The sequence below is a fragment of the Haemaphysalis longicornis genome, unplaced genomic scaffold (assembly GCF_048455015.1).
Source record: "Haemaphysalis longicornis isolate Haplotype H1 unplaced genomic scaffold, Haemaphysalis longicornis Haplotype H1 scaffold_5, whole genome shotgun sequence".
NCBI classification, from domain to species: domain Eukaryota; kingdom Metazoa; phylum Arthropoda; class Arachnida; order Ixodida; family Ixodidae; genus Haemaphysalis; species Haemaphysalis longicornis.
The window spans coordinates 120,791,026-120,809,862 of record NW_027526385.1 but is presented as its reverse complement, the minus strand read 5'-3'; the positions used below and the strand labels follow the sequence as shown (position 1 = coordinate 120,809,862).

Below are 18,837 nucleotides of genomic sequence, written 5' to 3'. Positions count from 1 at the left end.
CAGCCCAAGGGAAACCAAAAAGCTCGGGGACCAAGGCCCTCAAGAAGAAGAGAAGCAAAGAAGACGACAGAACTAAGGTGAGCTGGGCAGATGCAGCTTCCCAGGACTAGATTTGTCATAAACCCAACATGTCCAAGCAAAATAAAAATAAGGATAGAAATTCAGCACTCAAGGAACTTATATTAGATATTAATGCAGAAAATTTATTGTTAAGGAAGAAATTAGGCACATACGAGAGATCAGAAGGAAAAACCCAACCCAAAGAGGAACTGAAATTTCCCCACCTACATCGGGCGCTCGAACCATAGCAATACTGGACAACACGGTAATTAGTCGAATGAACAAGAAAATTCAAGAATTTAAAATAGAAATAGACGCAGAGTTAAAAACATCATGAATTGGAGCAAAGCCATAGGGAAGAGAATGCAACAATTCTAATGGACCAGGGGAAAAAACAGTTAGAAATAATAACGGGAACCTCGAAGACACACGAACGAGCAAAGATCCAAAACAAATAATCACTGAAAAAAGACCAACGCAAAATGGAGGAGGAATCCGACGACACAGACTCAGAAGGTGACCCATAGACGGTACCAAATCCAAGAACAAATAATAATTTGGCAACGGAATTGTAGGAGCCTACATAATAAGAAATACTCGTTAAAAAGGTAGATAACCACCATAGAACCAAAACTAGACGTCATGAGCCTGCAAGAATTAAAGGTGCAAACTAGCCTCCGAGGATACAATAGGAAGGACCTTTCAAAAGACTTCAGAGAAGCCGTATAGGTAAAAAAAACATAACTTGCCGGAAGCACTACTTATCCACTAGAGAACCGTCAGCGAACTGGGTTTAAATATACCCCATCCACAGAGGACAGAAGAATTTCTTCATATTAAACGTATACATCTCTCCCTACAACCCAAAAGAAAATTTTACCCCTCTTTTCCAAGTGACGATACGCCTAATCCGGAACAAGAACGTCATGATGTTGGGAGACATGAACCTTCCACATAATGAATGGAACTACAAGTATAACTCTGGAAAAGCAAGACATATATTCGACACTAGGGGATATCTAAATATCTAAACGATCCATGAAACGGCGTACCCCACCAGTACGGGTGACACCCAATGCAACGATACATGCCGATACATGCCCACTAAGGACAGACTCAGTACCTGGACAAATACGGGTAAGAATGTCAGCAGCGATCAAAATATAGTAGACATCAGGACGAAATCAGACAACTTTAGAAGAAAAGCATCAAAGCAAAACCAGACTAATTGGGACTTCTTGCGCGAAAAGCTAAGGGAAAAAGAAGAAATGAAAGACATAGACATCGGGCGTCATGACAGAAGAGAAGCTCTCAAACAGTCTAACAAGGAATGGGGACAAAAGAGCGAATACCTGTGTGTCGCCAACCATCTGATCAGTCTATATAACACGAAACAAAAGCTAACTAAGCGATGGAAAAAGAAAAGACACAAAAAGAAGATAAAAGCGAGAATTAAAAATATCACGAATTTATCTAGGAACTACGCGATCCCACTCGCGACTCAGAATTGGCAAGACTTCTTTGACACAGCCAAGAATACCCTAAATACCTCGAAGACATGGGCAATATTTAAAGGTGTGCGGAATCCGGAGACACAAAAGGGAGACAGGACAAAACATCAACAGAGTGGCCAAAGGATTCGAAGGCACAAACGAGGAACTCATTAAAGCTCTAAAAGACAGATTTGAAATGAGTACGAAAATAGCCATCTGTACAAGAGAATACCGGGGTTCCCAAAATGCAAAGCTCGACAGTGACCTCAAAAAAGAGGAAGTATATCAAGCCATCCTTGCCCGCAAATGGAAGAGTTGGGTAGAAGAAGACGGAAATAATAAAGTACTCAGGAACCTAAATGACTCACAATTGGAAGCATTAGCTGCACAAATGAATGTAAAGCTTTGGACGCCGAATCGAGTACCTATACAATGGAAACACTGGACATTTACGACAATACCCAAACCAGGGAAGCCACCGGGTATTGAAAATCTACCAGCGGTATCACTGACCTCATGCGTAGGAAAGGTATACTAAAGAATCATCACAACAGGGCTTCGAAGCATTTGGAGAAAAACAATATGTTTCCACAGTGTATGACTGGTTTCCGCGGTGGGATATTCACCCAAGCTGCCTTTCTGCAGCTGAGACAAGACATCCTCTATCGCAATTATGACTGCGATCAAATTGTATTAGCCCCGCATCTGAAACACGTGTCGCATGAGGCAATATTGAAAGCAGCTGAAAAAGCATCATGCGGCAGTAAAGTTTATGATTACATCAGAAACTGCCAGTCAAACGAACCGCCACGATTGGCATTGTAAACACTGGATCCGGACATTTCGAATTGCCCAACGGGGGAACTCCACAAGGGGCCTTCATCTTCCCAGTGTGTTCAACCTGACAATGATTGAAATAGCCAAGAAATTTGAAGAGAAAGAACCCATAGGCCAAATAATCTACGTAGATGACATCACCATCTGGGCCAAAACTGGAGCCCTTTGAGAAAAACTACTGATCCTACAAGAAACAATCAACGAGATAAGAGAGCCGATAACAAGAAATGGCCTAAAATATGCCCCTAAAAAATACTAAACGCCTTAAAATGAGACCCTCCAAAGAGAAAATTCCCTCTGGAAGCATAGTAATCGACAACCAAAACATTCTCTTCCAGTCGACAGCAAGAATATTAGGCATGCACATACAAAACGGCAAGAAGGCCACCACCTTGGACAAGCTAAAGAAAACAACACCACTTCCGCAATAAAAAAAATTGGCTAGAGTCATCCGAAGAATTGCAAGAACAAGCAAACGCACGAGAGCAGAAGACACTCTCAAACTGGTGCAAGCAATAATCATGAGTAGAATTTCTTACAGCTTATCGTACCAGCACATCGACGCAAATAAACCATAGAGTCGACGCCCTAATCAGAACTGCCTACAAGGAAGCGCTTGGCTTTCCCATATACACCTCAAATGAGAAACTGTGCAAGTTAGGAGTGTGAAACACCTTTCGAGAGGTCACAGAGACTCTCCTTGAAGCCCAGAAACAACGACTACTGAAAACCAACACTGGAAGAGAGATATTGAGAAGAGCCAGGCAATCAGTCCACTCAGACTACATACAGAGAACGACAGAGCTTTCTCCTCAACAAACAGCAAGCCTCAAATATTTGTTGGAAGGAATGCTTGCCCGGCACCACCCGCATGATGTCAAGGGCAATGCACGAGGCGCGGGGCGAGAGAGCTTTATTTTTTTCACTACACTACACGCACGGGTGTAGTAGATTCTCCCACATCCTGCCCTTTCAAGGATGGTTACAGCTTGCATTCCGATGGAGCTGTCTCTCTGGACCGGCTCGCCGCTGTACGGTTCCAGCTCGGCCGGATCTACCGCAGCAATGGCATGGACTTGGGGTCGATCCACTTTTCGTCCGTGTCGCCCTGGTGAAAGCTGTCGCCTCCGCTTGTGTCGTCGCTGCTTTTTTGCGAGCGGCTCCTCGCTGCTGCTTTTTAGTCTTCTCTGCAGGTCCGACAGGAGAACCTCGGTCGATGCGGACAGCGACTCGTTCTCGGGGTGTAGTCTGAAGACTGCCTCATACGCGATGGTCTGTGCTGCTGCTCTGATGGACTGTGCTGCTGTGCTATGGATTCCCCTCGCACGGCAGCACGGGCCTCTGCACTATTTTCTAGCATCGTCTCCGTATCTGCCGCGCGTGACCGCTGTAGCGCGCAGGTGGTTCGAAAGAACTCGCCGTCAGGTAGCCAGGAGACCGAAGTTTCGAGCAGCGATTAATCCCTGTTGTGGGCGAAATTGTTGTACCACGGATCGCTCGTCTCCCCGCGAGGGTGCCGCGGGCACCTGTCAGCAGGGCTGCCACGCGGATGGTGCGGGCGCTGCGCCGGTTGTGGCACGGAAGCTGCTGGGGGATGTTGCGGAAATTTCCAGCGCTCGGGCGTTGCTTGCCGCGAGGGTAGGAGGGGGCCGCCACGGGGAGTCCAGGGCGGTGTCGATAGCCGTTGCAGAATCGGTTCCGCTATGTACTCGGGAGGGCGGTGCTCGATGTCGTGCTTCGACGATTGGTTGTAACCGTAGGTGTAGCTCATTTCTTTGGGACTAAGATAGCGCTCTCGAATCAGCTCTGAGAAGGTTTCTAAGCACATTCACTGAAGCTCTGCCCTGGTCTGCTCGTACGGTGGAAGTGGTACCGACACATTGTTCACTGACAGGAAAAAACCAAGGTTGGTGATGGCTGGTTTTCCAAGAAGGGCTGTGCGTAGACCAGGTAAGACGTAGACTTTTTCCACGCTTTCTCAGCCGTTGAGCTTGAAATGAAGCCTTGCCAGTCCCGAGATGCGCAGAGTCTTTCCATCTGGACACTGAAGCCTCCGGTCGGGGGAAGTCAGAACGACGTGCTTGAAGAGCTGTCGAAATTGTCGTTCCGGGCTAACAGTCTCGTCCGCACCCGTGTCGATTTTGAAGACCAGGGTCTGGGACTCGACGAGGGAAGAGACTTCCCTCTTGGATTAAGCCGTCGTCGCCATGAGGCCCAGGAAATCTGGCTCCTGCTCGATGTTTCGAAGAGCATTTGCTGAGCGGCAGACGGTTTGGAAATGGCCCTTTTTCCCGTACTTCTGGCTGACGCAGTCTTTGGCAGGACAGATAGCCTGCCAAACAGACAGAGCGTCACGCCCTCGCGTGACGCTATTTCCCACACCAGCCGCATTTCTTGAAGCCCCTCGGGTGGTGTGTGGTTGGGGGTGGCGTTGCAACTGGGTCTTTAGCGGGTCTACTCCGCCGTACTTTCAGAGCGTCGAGGTTGACTGCTTTCTTTGGCGTGCCCGATAAGAGTTCTGCCTGCTGCTGTTGGACTGCTTCATTCTGACGAGCGATGGTTAAAGCCTTCATTAGGTCTAGGCTGGGGTCAAGCTGCAGAGTTTGCGACAGTTTATGGTTCTTGAAGCCCCCGACTAGTCTGTCTCGAATTAACTCTTCGTGGAGCTCCCCGTAGTTACAAGAATCTGCTAGTGCGTGTAGGACTGTTGCGAAATCTTCGACGGACTCACCATCCAGCTGGACTCGGGTGTTGAATTTCGCCCGCTTGTAGATGATGTTTCGCCGACGTATGAAGTAGTCCTCGAAGCCCTTAAGCACTGCGTTGAAGTTCTTCTGCTCGTCAGTGGTCAGCCTGAAGTTATTAAAGATGTCCTCTGCCTGGGGTCCCATGAGGTAGACCAGTGCATCCACCTGGCATTCTTTGGGTCCATCGCTGAGCTCTGAAGCAGCCCGGTAGCGGAAGAAACGTCTCTTCCATTGTGGCCACTCTGACGGTGAGAAGGTGAACAAGTCAGGTGCCGTGATCTAGAACGAGGCAGCGCTGCCGTTCTTCTTGGTCATCGAGGATGAGTCGCTCGTGAAGGTTGCAGGCAAGTCTGTAGTCGAGGAAAGGCCTGTAGACAAGGCAGAAGCGGCTTCAGAACGAGGATTGGTTGGGTGTGCTGACGTGTCGTTCAGGCGGAGAGCAGCGGTCAGCACATCCCGCTTCTGACACCATGTTGGAAGGAATGCTTGCCCGGCACCACCCGCATGACGTCAAGGGAATGGCGCGAGGTGCGGGGCGAGAGAGCTTTATTCTTTTCACTACACTACACGCGCGGGTGTAATAGATTGTCCCACAATATCCACCTATTCCCCAAAAAATCAATCCTACATACAACAAAGGTAGAACAAGATACATTAGGAAGACATTCGGCAAAGACCCGGAAACAGTCTACACCGACGCGGTTACAAACAGCTGTGGCAACGCCTCAACGGTAGTAGTCAACTGCGACGAGAAAACTCTAGAATTCCTAATGAGCAACAAACAGAACATACAAAAAGCCGAAACCACCGTCATCCTAATCGCCATAAGGTGGAGCGAGCACAAAAAGAAAAATGCCACCATAAATACTGAATCCACGAGAGCAATTAAAATCCTAATTTGCCGAATCATTCATAAAACAGCGAGGAATATAATGCCTCTGACACCAAACAGCATTTACAAAATAATATGGACCGCAGCCCATCAGCGACTCGAAGCAAAACAAAAAAGCGAAATGAACGAAACAAAATCGGATGGATTTCAAAAATTATGGACCGCGGGGAGTCTGAGCATATATAGGCCCTTCTCCATGCAGTGCAGCTACGGACCGGTCATTGTTATGCCGACTAACCAGCAAAAAAATGCCGACACCTCACCTTCTACTAGACGCATAGGAGGCCAGAAATATTAGGAAAATCCCGACCAATACCTACCTACATAGGGCCAGATTAGCCCTTATGTTTCCGCATAAGGACAACGACGAATGCCTTAAATGCCATCAGGAGGCAGAGCTATTCCACAGTGTATGGAACTGCCCGACCATATGGCAACAGAATAACTACAACACATCAATAAATTCCTGGGAAGTGGCACTGGCCAGCTTGGACCTCTCTAGTCAGCGAGAGCTTCTGGAAAGAGCTAAGCTAGGGGCTTTTGCCATATGACGCCTGGAAAGAAGATTCTACCCTTAACTCCACCCACTCCCATTCCACCTTTTTTGTGAATAAAGTTTACTACTATTACCCAAAACATGCCACCACTGCCTTTCATCGATTGACAGGCTGCCAGATATTGTACAAGAGCGCCTCTAATATTGGGTGAAATACAGATAGTGGCAGCATCATTACTGCTGCTTGGTCAATAATACTCAGCTTTAAGAAATGATCAACCACTCATGCTGTCGGTGGCAGACTCCAGTCTCTATGCTAAAAGTGAAAATGAAGACATGCTGAAAAAAGCTCTTACGCCAAGTGCCGTTATGTTTCTACGAAGCTCACCAGCATAGTAATGACTGGTTCATTGATGCTTAATGCTCCAGTTTCTACATTTTCTGGCTGAAAAATGCAGTGAAACGAATAGGTACAGAAGCCTTGCCTTAGGGAAAAAAAACATGATGCAGCATATAACGATTCTAAACTCATGTTCAGTGACCCCTTCTATCTTCAGTGTTCTGGACTCTTACGTGCTAGACGTTTGTCCGTAATCATATCCACAGGTATTTTTTACAGCGGACATATCTGCGGCTATGATCAAGAAAATCGTCTCCGGTGAGGAGACCCGCTGTGGAGCAACAACTTTTAGAGTATGGAAAAATGCTATAAGGACCTTATGTTCAGCTATAGGACGTTCTTGACTGTCCTAGGAAAAACATTTTCTCAGAAATGCTATTGTTATGACGGGTGAAACCTATTTGAAATAAATAGGTTTAAGGTTGATCTATACAAGCGACCCTCCCCCAATTATCCCTAAGGGTTTGCGAAAAAGTGCGTTACACAGTGGAGCGCAGAAATCTGCAGAAGAAATACGGCTATATAGCTACTGTATACCCCCCTCGAACGTCTCAGCGTTGTTACAGAGTTGTGTATACTCTTGGCCAAGTTCAGATCTCTCTCCAACTGACCTTGTGCAACGCGGTGTTCTCTTTGGCGGACACTTGTTTTCGCCCTAAAGCTTGCACGGTCACTGGCGTAGCACGGTATAATTAAACGTCATTGTGTGTGTCTTGATATGTGATGTAGTGATGTAGTGATTTAGGCCTTATAAAGCACAACCGCCTAAACCGCCTTTGCCCAGCGCAAAAGGGACACTGTTGATCAACGTAGTTTTCTCCGATACTGCTCGAGATGAGCTGCTCTTATTTCAGGTGCTTCCTTTTGCGCGAACACTGCGTAGTTTAAGGATAATATTCAATGCAATAATGCGCGCTGATCGGAGACTGGAACGGAGAAACATTCATCAAACAAACTCGTAAGCACTGCGCAAAACCCGGGGAACTCAGTAGACAAGAGCGGGACAGCTGCTGGAAAATTTTAATGAAAAAAAAATTATTTCCAAGCTGCACAGCAGCAACCAAAGAAGACCATTTCAGAGTGTATTTCCAAAAAAAAAGGGATGCTGTGTTCTGAGCACGTTGCAAGTGCTTCATCAAACACGCGATTTTGGTGGTTTTATGTTTATGGTTGCGGTGCTACACTGTTATCATTGGAATAGCGCTGCGGATGGCAGTGCGGACACAATTCGCATTGCGGTACGCATAGCGGTGCGGGCAGATGCGGTGAGGACACATATATCATTCGCCTTAGTTTTCACCATGTTGTGCTGAGGTATTTATAGTTATTTCTGTTCGTTACCTCTCATTTGTCCTCACCGTGTTTATTTATTTACTTATCAAGTGCACATTAAAAGAACAGAACATGCTAATGCATTCCTACATTTGGCCGCTTCATGTTACTTTGTGATGCGAAATCTTCCACCTGTTTTATTTATAGAGCTAGTAAAAAACCGGGACAAGCACGTTTTTACCATTTTTGTAGTTCTAAGCTCGGATTTTCATACCACACAGAGTGTATAAAAACTTTTGCAGTGGCAGAAGAACACCTAAAATGGCGTAGAGATGTAGCAGAGTTGTCGAAATCGGTGTTTAAATATTACATAGTTTAAACGTATGCGACAATGTGGACTCGTTTCACATTCGGTTACCATGATGTGATATTTGTTGGCGCGCGCAGTTGTAGTAGGCGCGGCAGGTAGTACAGGGCGCGAACACTAGATTCGACTCGTGGTGAAGGCAAAAGCCCGTAGAAATTAACCCACGTTGGCCCCTCGGGACGTAGGATGAAAGAATGTGTAGCATTCCTGGCTACCGACCTACCTGTTGGCAGGATTATTATGCTTCGAGTAGTAACATGCCGTGCAACTGCTGCAGCCAAGCGCCAGCCCAGTCTATGCTTCCGTTCGCGGCCACTGGAGGCGTTAGACAACTTGCAATGTTAGTTCACTTCCAGAATGAACTATTGCTCACCGGTTTTTTGTTAAACCCAGCCAATGAAAATTGTCTGAACAATTGTCGGTGTGAAAGGCTAGGACACAGATGTTTGATCTGCTGACGCAAGCTTTCGCAAATTACTTACTGTGAGTAATGGTTATAGATCCCATGCAACTACCGTTACCATGTGAGCGAGCTATGAAGAGGCGGGAAAGAAAACATCCATACCCATTGCAAGGATCACAAACATTGAGTGAGAAAAGTGCACAAAAACTATTAGAACACGTGAGAAAAGCGCACCAAAAAACCATCAGATTGCGAGGAGCAGCTAATGTGACACTGCTTTTCAAACTTGCTCCTTTCACTAGCACGATTTAAATGATTTTATACGTCTTCTCTTGAATTAAGGTAGCCCAATACTGTCGTTTTTTGTGTGCCCATGGCGACTGCAGGAACGGCATCAACGCTGTGCCACCACAGGAAAGGAAGTCTGTCGCTTGCGAGGTCGAAAACACGGAAGCATAAAAAATGTTTTATGCTTCCTTGTGTCAGACATCCTAAGCGACAGACTTCCTTTTCCTGCTTTTCCTTTTCCACACTTCCACCTGTGTTTAGCGGACAATAAAATGAGCAGTGTGCGCAATGAACAAGCGCTTATAATTGGTGTTCTATTCAATTTCCGTTGCATGCGGATCAGCATAGAGGTGCAGTGGGACGCGAAACGATTTCTTCCTTTGCATGCTAAGAGTAGGGCTCTTAAATGAGCTAAATGGGCGTAAAGTGTTTGAATTACCGTAACAAAATAATGGATACATTTAAATACTTATGACTGCACTTTAACTTTGTCATAAGGAGGTTTGAGTGTAAATATAAATGTCACATATTTGGCAGCAAATAATATGCTTGTCCGAAGCTCCTCCTTAAATTGGGAGTTTTTATTAAAAAGAAATGGCTGCGTTCAAATTACCGCACAACTATAGGAGCTTCGTAGCTGTATAGGCTACACTTCTCCGGAGAAAATGGCGCTAATGCTGGCCAACAACATTTGCTCCGATCAAGGCGTTGCTTAGCGTCACGAGAATGTTGGGTACATATATACAAATGAAATAAAACATTGCAGCCCTTACGATGAACCAGCAAGCCTATTTATTTCTATATATTTCGTGTAGGTTGGCCATTGGGTGCGCACCGGCGGGTTGGCGGCATTGAACGTGTTAGCAAGAATTCTTTGGGCGCATTGAATATTTGCTGAAACAGATCAAATGCACCAAAACGTTAACCTTGATTTATTTTTAACTTCGGCATTGTATAGTTCGCGCTCTGGAGCAAAAACACTGAAGCAAAAACACTGAATTTGCCATTGTAAATACGTAAGGCATCAGTATCAGACGCACCCGGTTACAACGATGTTTTTTTGTGTGGCATACAAACAGTCCCTTAAAACTCTTTGATGCTGATGTATGCCACGAAACCGGAGACAGCATATGTTGGTTGTGACGCAGAATCGGTTTATGGCAATGATTTTGTGAAATCTTTTTAGCATAGCCTCATTTCGCCTTGCTGAAAAACTAAGTTTACGAAGAATCCCAGCATATACTGGCTGTAAGATTTTCCCTTCAAACTTTTCGCATTAACAGCGTACAAATGGCTGCATATAGGACCCTGTGCTAACGCCAAATTTCATTCGTTTCACATAACTTGTTCACGGTGATGTAAACGTTGAAGTATGCCAGCATGCTCTCAATATTTTTGCTTCTACGGGAGTAGTAAAGTTACAGAAAACGCCTGTAAAAATTTTTATGGAACAATTTTGCAGCAAACACTTAGACATTTACCCGCTGCGATATTTGTAGTAATAAAAACAGGTTTCCTTTATTTTATTATACTATCAGAGAAGCAGCAAGGGTTGTATAATTCTGGAGTCCTGTCATTACAGGGGTATGCGCCGGAGGGTGAAGGAGAGCATTAAGTTTGCCTAGATAAAAGTCTAGGCGTTCTAGTTTTTTTTGTTTTGCAAACCCTTACAATTACCATCACCATCTGATGAAAATTTAAAAACGCGTACATTATTCATCCACAAGTGGGACGAGTATTTTTGAAACTTTTCTGGTCATCCCCTTTTTAAGAATGGAATTACTGGTAGATTTTTTACTCCTCATATCCTGGCTGACGTCTATAGTTAGGTGCTGGAAACGGCGATCTCGAGAAGAACAAGCTGCAGCGTCAGGTCGGGGCTAGTGTGGCGAGAATGTTTTTACTGGCTATAAAATTGACAACTGTCTAATCAATTTGAAACAATTGTAAACAATTTGAAACAATTGTTTACCATTTTACCACACAACAAAAAATGGGATTTACTGGAATTGAACAGCTGATAGTAAACACTGATGGTTGTTTATTTGTGGAAGTGCCTTCTATGTTGGTATAGTATATTAGATGTCTGTTTCTGAATTCCACACCTACTGTTGTTACTGCTGTGTGGAGGTTCGGGGGCCCAAACATTACTGTTTTTGTATTGTAACTGCGTTGAAGGCTGAAATTCTTTCAGCGCTACCTTTCAAAAGCTTTTGCGTTTTAGTTCACACTTAGTTATGTCTCTAGACAAGATGCAGAAACTCCAACACAAGATTTCACCATTCACGCGTAAGAAACATCAATATGTGCACTTCACGGTCCAGCCGATGTCTTCCTGAACCGCTGACTCCTACTAGACGAAAAGCCTGCCTGCTGGGAAAGGTGCTTCCAGAACCAACTACAGGGCCTATAGTCAACTTTGCATAACATTGACTCTTACCTCTCTGATACATAGCCCTTAAAGATACGACTGTAAAACACGAAACTCTGGGGTCACTTTAACTTGCTCACTTTATAACCAGACATGTTTGCGAAGACAAAGAAAGTCTAGGTGGTGGACTCAATATTTTTATTTCCTTTGGACTCAACATCTTTATTTCCTTATCTTTATTGGTACCTAACGAATAGGTCGTCGTGAGGGTTGATACAGCTGCAGTAATGTCGTATGACAGAGAAAATGAGTATGTCAGGGTGTGGCCAATTTATTGCCATTGCTCGGAATCTTTCTTCTACAATATTAGTCGCTGAAAAAGAGTTCGGTATAAAAATAATGTTATAGAGATACAGTAAAACATACAGAAAACAGTGGTGTTTCTATCTATGAGTGAACTTTTCCCGCAGCGATGAGTAAATCGCGTGATATAAAATCCGACCACAATGCTCTGCAAGGTAGAGCCGAGATCGCGCAGCCCAAGAATACAGAAATCAACAATAAAGTGTCGAGTTTCTGAAAGAAACGAGTAGGCATGGTTCTCGAAAATTTTATCCAGAAGAAGTCTTGTTGCCCCAGTTTTACCAAGATTTGGTGAATGTCGATATTTACACCGAAAACACCCTTTATGCCCATGAAATAAATCATTGCAGGAACCTCTTGAAACAAAAGACCGAAATGTTTTTTTTAACAACAGAGCTATTGCACCTTTCATTCCGGAGTCACAAAATAAAAATACCAAGAAAAAATACTGAGCGCGCATGAAGGTGCGCTGCGTGCGGATCGGCTTGCGTCGGACAGCCCAACCTTCGCGAACACTCTGCCCACCATTCCTAGCGTGATCTCTCTCGTGCTGTTCTGCTCGCTAGTTCATGTGCGGTCGTGCATGAAGTTGGGAGCAGAGAGGCCAAGTTAGTGAAGGCGGTTGCCGCATGTTTTAATGCGTGCTGACGTGGTCCACTTTAGGACAGATGTGAAATCGTGCGGACAAAACAATCCGGACCTACTGGTCATACAAAACTTTCAGCGGCAAGAGCTTTCAACTTTGCCATGCATGTGAGCTGCAACATCCGGCTCACTGATCATGGAACAGGGGCCACCAGCTCCGCTGTTAAGCCATCCTGGCACCACTACTGCAAGCGGCGGCAACGTTCGACGTCAAACACAGGGCGCAGACCTACTATCTCACCATCAGAAACTCAAGGTTGAAGTAGTTCAACCTTGCAGCTGCCAGCAATGCACGCACCCCGAAGCAATGGTTCAACACGGTAGGCAGTTTTTTTTTGGGGGGGGGGATAGAATAAAAACCGTTGGCATAAAAACCTATTTATAGGTAGAGATGGGTACGCGTCTCTAGGAGGAAGGCGAGATGGGAGCGGTGGTGGGGTCCCCAGAGCCAGCGCTAAAGGTCGGGGGGTCTTCCAGGATGGAGGACTGTGCCTCTCAGGTGTCGCTTTCTGGCTGCGTCTAGTGCAGGACACGCCCATATTAGGTGGTCCGCATCAGCTTATGCGGCAGGAGCTGTGCAGAAGGAGCAAGTGTAATCAAACGGGGCATGGTAGCGTGGTGGCCACGCCCGTGTCACAGCAAGTGAAAGCGCCCATCCAACGCGAAGCTTGCGCATCAAAACCTCTTCCCAGCGAGCAAGTCTACTGGGTAGGTCCGTTCCAAACGGTATAATTAGGGCACGTGTGGCGCGACGCAGATCGTCCTTCCGTTGGAGAACGTTTTCTATTGGGCTGGCTGTTAACATTGGCAGCGGCCGAGGAATAGCCGTATGGTGACAAGCCTTATCCGCTGAATTGTGAGCGGGGAGCGCATTCCGGCGAACCCAAAACAGCCGGAAAGGGCAGGGGTACGTGTCTACTAGTGTGTGGATGTCCCTTGAAATAGCGCAATTGTTGAATACTCGGCGTAAATCCCGTATTGCCGCCATGGAGTCTGCATAAAGATGCAGGATGGAACACACTGGGGAGGGCTGTAAGGCACGCGTTAGTGCCTGGAGGCCATCCCGGATGGCTGTGAGCTCTGCCAGTAGAGATGGCAGGGTGCGGATGATTTGCTCGAAGCAACTTTGAGAGGCGTCAGGGTAGACTGGACACTGAATCAGAGTGGATAAAAGGCAATCGTGGACCCCAGCGTCCACAAAGGCCTCTACCGCCTAGTGGTGGGACTCCCCCGTCAGTAGTGATCCTCTCGCACATGTGTTTCCGGTAGATCGAGTGTGAAGTCGAGTCAGCGGTCGATTGTCGGTAACTTGGTTATACAGCCATGGCGGCCTGGTTACAACGCGATCTCGTGAAGTAGGTAGGGAATAGCTCATATAATTAGCTAAGGCCACTGCTTCCACAAAAAAAGTACGTTTGTGCATACGGGCTCAGCGAAGTTGTTCGACCAGTTTGTCAAGCGTGTTCATCTGAGCCTCCACTTCGAGCGATGGTATCGCGGTCATTCTAGGGAGGCAGGTGATGGTGCGCATTGCGGCTCTATTAATAGGCTCAAGTCGGGCCCACTCTATCTGAGTCATGTACTGGAATTGGGCCTGATAAACCAGTCGAGGCTGCAGTACTGACCTCGACAGGAGCCGAGCCATCTTGGAGCAGGAGCCCCCAGACTTCTGCGAGATGCGTCGAATCAGGTGAAGCATCTGTCCTTCTTTTTGTCGGGCAGATCAAAGCCACATGGCAGCCGACCCAGACGCAGAAATTTTCAACCATAGCACGCGAAGAGATGTGGCAGTGCGTATGGGTTGGCCGGACATTTGGACTGTGAGGGGAGAAATCGCCAGTTTGTGACTGCCCCAAGCATTGGCCACAGTCATAATGGCTGTTTTATCTGCTGAAAGTACCAGTCCAGCGTATTGGCACCATGTCTGCGTGTCTGTCAGGACTTGTTGAAGGCACACGCTTTGCCGATGCAGGTCTGGGTGAACGGTTCATACCATTTTGTCGTCCGCGTAGACGAGCAAATGCAGGTCCGGTATGGAGCCCAGATGCCACGCAAGCGGCACCATCATAATAATAAAAAGCCGGGGCGAAATAACCGACCCCTGAGGTACTCTGCGAACTGGTGGGAAGTGTCCATAGCTTGCCCGATCGATTCGTATAGAAAAAGATATTTCAGTAAGAAAGGTCTCGATGAAAGCGCACACATTGTCTGGTAGAGAAAGGCTTCGGAGAGTTTCCTAGATTTCCCCGTGAATGCCGTTGTCGTAGGCATTAGGGATGTCGATGGCAAGGACTGTCCGCACTTTGGGTGAACGACCGCCTTGTAGCACCATTCACGACAAATAGCCTAGCCCACCCTCTGTACCCAGGCGAGGTCTAAGCTTATCTTGGTTGGGTGGTACCATTGGAAGGTGTCCAACCGCCATTGAAGCCGGACCACCAGCATGTGCTCTAAAAGCTTGCAAATCGTGGATATCAAGGTGATCGGGCACAAATTGGGAAGTGGGTGGTGTGGCTTTCGTGGCTTTGGTATAGGTACGATATCGGCGTGAAGCCACGACTCTGGTATATCGGCATGGAGCTAAATATCGTTGATGTAGTCAAGGAGATGGCTAAGCGCTGGTTCATTGAGGTTCTTGTACACCTGATAGGTAATGCCGTCCGGTACCGGAGTCGTTCGAAGTTTTGCGTGGTCAATCGCTGCTAGGAACTCCGCCATTGTAAAAGCAGATTGAATTCCATGAGCCGCGACTTCTGATGGTGGTGAACCAACTTTGTGTGACCAAGGAAGCTGGAACGGGCTACTGGCTGGAAGGATGTCATAGGCAGTGTACAAGGCACGGGCAACATCAGCGGCGAATTGGTCGGGAGTTCTGCCGGATGCCAGACATGCACTAGCGGCCGCCACCGGAGTGCGCCCTCCACTTCCCGTCGCACAAAAAGTGCGCCAGATGGATGATGTAGTCGCCGATGGGCCGAGCGATTCACAGCACCTCAGCCATCGCTGCCTTGACAGATGCTTCCCATGACGCCTGGAAGCCGCAGTCAAACGTGGTAAGCGTATTCGTGCCTCCACAGACTAGGTAACTCGGGAAGCAGCCAATTCAGCTTGCTTGCGCTGGGCCCGTAGCTGCAAAAGTCGGAGGTCAGGTTTTGGCAGGGACTCCTCTACCCACGTTTTCTGAGAGCCCTCATTCAGAGAATGCCTAATAACAGCGATGGGATCTGGGCTGAGGTTTGTATTGTTTGTACCCCGAAAGTCTTCCCAATTGACCACCGTGCAGCTACGCCTACGGCAACGCGTAGAGCTTGGGGTAATGCCATTCCTAATGGGGTGAGGGTCCCTGCCCCAGAGTCTGCTTCTCGCTGCCATGATACCGTATCACCCCCAAGCCACCATGTTAATTCCGGTGAGTGCGGTTGCACCCGAGGATGAATACATCGGCGCGTAGGGCACGCGATGTCATTCAGTAGCGTAAAGTTTGCATACCTAAAGTGGTCCAGTAACACACGCCCGCGTTCACGTGAGGTGGGGTAACCCCAGTCACAATGAGGGGCATTAAAGTCCCCAGCCACAAGTATGGGACAGGCTGCGTTCGAACGGCGCACACAGGATAGCCAGCCCAATCGTAGCCGAGGTGCACGTCCTCTGTGTGGGCGCACATAGCATGACACAAGAATTACAGCGCATCGGAGCAGTTGCACCTTAACCGCAACCACTTCTTGTTATGCCGTACACAACGTGCGCAAGGGGATCGCAGTTTGTGGTGAAGACGTAAGTACATAAATGTGGGCTTTGCCTGGCGGAAAGCTGGTGGGGCCGCAGCGCCGATCCGGTATAGATGGATTAGCGTAAGCGGTGAAATCAAAACGGCGAGGCAGGCAATTAGTTTACCAGAGCTTGAAATTGGGCTGGTTGGTTTTTTACTCGGAACATTGCTGGAGCTAGGCGGGACACGGACGAGGATATACACACACAAATGAAGCGCATACTACAAAATGATTATTAATCACAACAAACACAACTTACAAAGAAGAATTCAGATGACGCGACAGTAAGAGTTAATCAATCTTGATGAAAATGTATAGAATATTTGTCATGCGCATGCCCTTGCCTACGAACTGTCAAGTAGTTCCATCTCAGTTGTCCACAATGCAATCGATAGCGAACTGATACAGCCTTTTTCTTTTCGGATGGCGTAGGCTTCCCATATCTCGCGCTCCTCCAATCAACCAAACCATTTCGACGTAGGGATTTCGCGGGGACCAGACTGGCGTCCTTACGCGCGTCGCTTAGCGACAATGGCTTTGCATTGAGTGGGACATTTTTTGTGCGTGATCCCATGGTCATCTGTACGGCACAGAAACACTGAAAGTCGGTCCGTTGCGATGCAGCCGACGGCTTAGCTGTTGGTTCCGATGCATTGGTACCGGTGGTTCTGGTGCAGGGAATGGGTACGACTTGGTCATGTGTCCCTGAAGAAAGTATCGATAACAGTGGACCACTCCGGCTTTGTATGGACGAGGGCGAAGTACGCACCCGTTGTGCAGAAAATGTTCGGGTGGCTCCAGTGGGCCTCGTAGAGTAACAAGGCACGTACGGCCGGAGGCCATGTACCGACCAAGGACCACCTGGTGGGTGGCGCACCGAATTCGAGACCAAAGGTCATCTGGACTTTCTCCGGGGTCCACACCAGAAACGACATAGCGCCTGATGTCAGTTCCTGATAGCAGTTACGCTTGCAGAGACAGCTTCTTTTCAGGTATAAGAGGAATACAATCCAGGGAGCACAATAGCTCGACAGCGTCCAGAGATGACACCGATACTGATATTGAGTTGGTGCGATTGTGGTAAGCATAGCCTGTAAATCCAGACGTTCCTAGGCAGCTGACGAGCGTCTTCGTTGGAAGTGAGAAAATGTTGAAGCGCTCCCGAGGCTTGATCGCAACCTCGTACGTCGAGGGCTTCGTAGCCTTACCCGTGTCGCACTGGAAACCGCCTGTCGCTCCATTGGGTGGTGGGGCAGCCGGTGATGTAGCTTGTTCATCCAACCGTAGGAGTGATGGGTTTGTGGCTAGTGTACACACCCGTTTGGCTTCTGGCGCAGTTGTGTCAATGGTCGGGACTGCGGGTGCTGTTGGATCCGACAGGCGCTTCGGTAGACTAGACGGGTCAGCCGGAGGTAGCGGGAGCGGTGGCGTTACCTCCATTGGTGGTGAGTCGTCTAGTGCCATGTCAGTAGAAGCGTCTGTAGCAGTGGGCGTCACCATCAGATGCGTGGATCGAGCTATTCCGAGCTTCTCCGACATGTGAGACAGCCGCACGGCGCCAAACGCGGTAATGTACACCGACTGGGCTGCTAGGCCTAGCGACCGGTGACCTGGATCCAAAGCAGTGGACGGCCCCGAGGGGTCATCCTGTTGCTTGCCGACGGATCGTGGAGTTGCCAGAGATGTCGCAGCGTCGATAGAGATCGGTGGATGTGTATAACCAACTCATTAATACTTGCTCAGTCGAAAACAACAAGCATAGAAAGAGCACAAAGCAGCTGATCCTTCGCCGGTGGTTAATTCGAAGCTCACAACAATTGATGCCTCATCGTTGAAGGTCTGCGCACGGTTGATCTTGCAAAATGAGGTGGTCGTTCTCAAAGTATCGGCGGCAGGACGTTTATGCCTGCCGCTTCCTGTCGTCGGCCGCGGTTGCCGCTGCTCTCGTCAGTAATCGCTCACGAAGACTGGTGCCGCCCACAGCGGCTCCCATGGCTCAGCCCATGTGGCGGTAGTCCGGTGCCAAAGACGACCCTTTGAGAGCCGGGGGTCCTTACAGGAGGCCCAAGCGTGACATGGCACCGCCCGTAGCTGGTAGTAAGTGAGGGTGGTGCACGGTGCAGTCGTCAGAAGCTGTGTTTCGAAGAAAAGTGCACCGGGAACGCCTGTGAGCCGGATATGAGCAACTAAGGTTGTTTTTTCGAAACGGTCCAGATCCAAAAACCAAAACCAAAGTAGATAAAACACCACTGACATAGAAAACTGGGCAACTTTCTCCTAAACAAGGGTTGGCAAGAAAATGAATGAGGTAACGCCCTGCAAACGCCTACAGAAATCGTACTTCATATAAAAATGACCCAAATCCTGTTATCCAGCAGATACAAATATGCCAATTCATTTACCCAATTGAAGATTGCTTTTAGCTTATCTATT

General features: G+C 47.7%; 1 pseudogene; it reads right to left on the bottom strand.

The window, feature by feature from the left end:
* Positions 1-17,339, bottom strand: part of LOC144139874 (uncharacterized) — a 93,207-nt pseudogene extending 75,868 nt beyond the window's left edge.
* Positions 17,340-18,837: the final 1,498 nt, after the last annotated feature.